A 3,881-nucleotide genomic window follows, 5' to 3' on the forward strand; every position below is an offset into this window, starting at 1 on the left:
ATCTTTGGTTTTGTTTTGTTGTTTTTATTTTTGTCAAAATGAAACTAAAAATGAATGCATTTAATCCAAACTTTGCTTGTTTCTCAGTTTTTCATGCTTCTGTATGAGCTGAATACACCAGGACTGAAATGTACAAAGTGTAATGTACAATTTTTGCATCATTAAAATCAATAAAAAAGGGTAAAAGATTAGAGATTTTTTTTTTTATTATCTTTTTCTAGGACAAAGGTTTCATAATTTTGTTGTATGTTTTGTCATTTTTAGTAAATCTTATTTTTGTTTTATTTCAGTTGTAGTTGTTTTAGTACATTAAGCTAAACTTAATTAATGCCTTGGCAACTAGCTGAAATAAATTGTTTTTATTTAATTATTAATATTTCATTTCAAGCAAAGACATGTTTTTTTATTGGTTTAAATTTTAGTTTTAGTTAACTATAATAACCCTGGTGATTATAAAAGGAAATGTTTTCTTATTACTGAGATACAATTTTAATTAAATTAATTTATTCTAATTAAAATGCATTACAATAAATTATTATATGATTTATACTTTTTTTATTCAAATATTTTTTGATTGATTTACTTTTTTTTTTTTGCATTACATTAATGATAACACAGCAATGCATGAAGATTTTGAAAAAAATGTCTAATATGACCTAATTTGATGATACCGAGTTCAAAAATATCAATAAACAATAACTTTTCATCAGATAAATTTTTTCCCCCACAAAATAAGAATGAGATTTTTCAAATTATACACATATATAAAGAAGTATTTAAAATGTCATGATTAGAACGTTATTTAAAGGTTACAGAAACATTTTCTTACAAAGTTCTACTAACTTTTTTTTCACCCCAAATATATTTGAACGTTTATTTTTTATTTTTTTATATTCTAAGAACGTTAAAATGTCCAGTTTTTTTTTTTTACATCATTCTTACTTTTTCACCCAAAGTATAACCTCATTTGAATGTTTAATTTTAACATTCTAAGAACTTTGAAATGTCCAGTTTTCTTCTTGTGATTAAAACATTATTAATGTTTTTAGGACGTTCATGAAGTACAAATGACATCATGAGGACGTTCTGTGGAACTCATTAAAGTTCCAAAACGTTCCATAAACATGACTTTAAGAACGTTTTGTCCTAACATTTATGTGACTTTTAAGAAACGTTAGAGTAAGCGCTTTGCCGTAATGATTCTTTAATTGAGCCGCTTTCGCTTTAGTGCCGTACCTGATGGATGCGTGATAAAGCTCGTGATTAAGCTCCTCATCAGTCTCTCTCGCTGGAGAGCAGATCATTTTAGACGCATTGTATCCTGCGCTGTTGATTTGAATAGAGCTGATGGGAACACTTCGCATTCAGACGCTTGTTGGGCCATAATTGTGCTAAATAAACCATTAATTCAATCAAACTCTATTATGCACTTGTTCTATTTCACGTACTGAGCTGAGTACAGTAGGAGGAAGAGTCTGGAAAAATGTACAGGTTGTAACCATAAAATCAACAGAAAAATATCATAAATTAGAGAAAATAAAGCCTTTTTATAGGACATTTATTATTATTTTTTTAATGCACAGTGATTACAAAATGTATTATTATTACTGTGATACAATCATCCTGCCCAGACACTTCTTTTAAATGATACGTTTTTAATTAAATAAATTCAAATGTGGTACTTACAAGTGTACTTTCACAATTTCTGTCTTTCTTAATTTTTTATGCATTAATTTTCAGTTTAATGTTATATAATTGGTATCTTTTCAATTTATTTTTTGCATTACTTTAATGATAATTAGGAAAAATATGCTTAATTGTCAAAAAGTCACAATGTACAAAAAATCTGATTTTATGATGATTCTCAGTTTGATAATATAATTAATATTATTTAAATGTATTTAATTTGGTAATTGGGGAGAATTTGCTTAATTGTAGAAAAAAGTCACAATGTGCCAAAAAATTCAGATTTTAAAATGTCATCTTTTTCAGCTTGATAACATTATTATTTAAATGTATTTATTTTTGCATTATGTTAATAATAATTGTGGGAAATGTGCTGAATTGCGAAAAAGTCACAATGCATACATATGCATAAATCAATTTTAAAAATATTTTAAAATGTCTTCAGTTTTTGTTTGATTATATACTGTATAATTACTAATATTTCAATATATTTATTTGTTGTTGTTTTTTTTCATTACATTATCGATAATTGGGAATAAATGTGCTTAACTGTCAAAAAAAGTGCAAAATTATTATTATTATTTTAATCAGAATTTTAAAGGTCTTCATTTTCAGTTTGATCATACATAATATTATTACAATTGATATACCAATTGTTGCATTACATTATTGATAATTGGGGAAAATTGTGCTTAATTGTCAAAAGTCACAATGTGCAATGTCTTTATTTTCAGTTTGGTAATATATAATATACTTAATATGATTTCTTGTTTTTTATTTTGGCTGTATATTTCTTGACATGTTTAGTGAGATTGATCTACAGAGTGATGCATTGCATCAGGTTTCCATCTAAAACAGCTGCTCGCATACACAGACAGTATCGTATCTTTAACAGTGTCTCACTGTCCAGTGTCCAGACTCTGTCTTGTTTATTATTCCTGAGCAGCTCCACGAGCCTGAGATCTGTTCTAGTGTTCTGTGTCTCGGTACATCTAGATAATGCATGACTTACTGCTGCTTCTGCTGCTGCTTCTGCGACCCTCGCTGACCTGCTAAAATAATGCTAAATATACAGTAAGAAGCTCTGAAAACATACTGAGTTTTGATGAGTCAGCGTATTTCTGAAAAGATGCATGCATGCATTCTATTTTGCATGTTTATTTTTATTTATTATGTTTTATTTGATTTTGTTTACTCCATTTATACCAGCATGTATTCATGCATTTTATGCATGTATTTCTCTTTTGTTGCGTGTCTCTTTTTTCTGCACACATGTGAATGCATTCTATTTTGCACGTCTAGTTTTTATTTTACTTTATTTACTCCATTTATTTCTGCACACGTGTGCATGCATTCTATTTTGCTTGTCTATTTATTATTTTTATTTATTTTATTTACTCCATTTATTTTTGCACACATATGCATGCACTCTATTTTTTATTTTATTTTATATACTCCATTTATTTCTGCACACATATGCATGCATTCTATTTTTTATTTTATTTTATTTACCCCATTTATTTCTGCACACATATGCATGCATGCATTCTATTTTTTATTTTAATTTAATTTAATTTAATTTTATTTACTCCATTTATTTCTGCACACATATGCATGCATGCATTCTATTTTTTATTTTAATTTAATTTAATTTTATTTTATTTACTCCATTTATTTCTGCACACATATGCATGCATGCATTCTATTTTTTATTTTAATTTAATTTAATTTTATTTTATTTACTCCATTTATTTCTGCACACATATGCATGCATGCATTCTATTTTTTATTTTAATTTAATTTAATTTTATTTTATTTACTCCATTTATTTCTGCACACATATGCATGCATGCATTCTATTTTTTATTTTAATTTAATTTAATTTTATTTTATTTACTCCATTTATTTCTGCACACATATGCATGCATTCTATTTTTATTTTTATTTTATTACTCTATTTATTTCTGCACACATATGCAAGCATTCTATTTTTATTTTTATTTTATTTTATTTACTCCATTTATTTCTGCACACATATACATGCATTCTATTTTTTTATTTTATTTTATTTACCCCATTTATTTCTGCACACATATGCATGCATGCATTCTATTTTTTATTTTTATTTTATTTACTCCATTTATTTCTGCACACATATGCATGCATTCTATTTTTTATTTTATTTTTATTTCATT

This window comes from Sinocyclocheilus rhinocerous, unplaced genomic scaffold (assembly GCF_001515625.1).
Source record: "Sinocyclocheilus rhinocerous isolate Xijiao unplaced genomic scaffold, SAMN03320098_v1.1 scaffold1174, whole genome shotgun sequence".
Taxonomy (NCBI): domain Eukaryota; kingdom Metazoa; phylum Chordata; class Actinopteri; order Cypriniformes; family Cyprinidae; genus Sinocyclocheilus; species Sinocyclocheilus rhinocerous.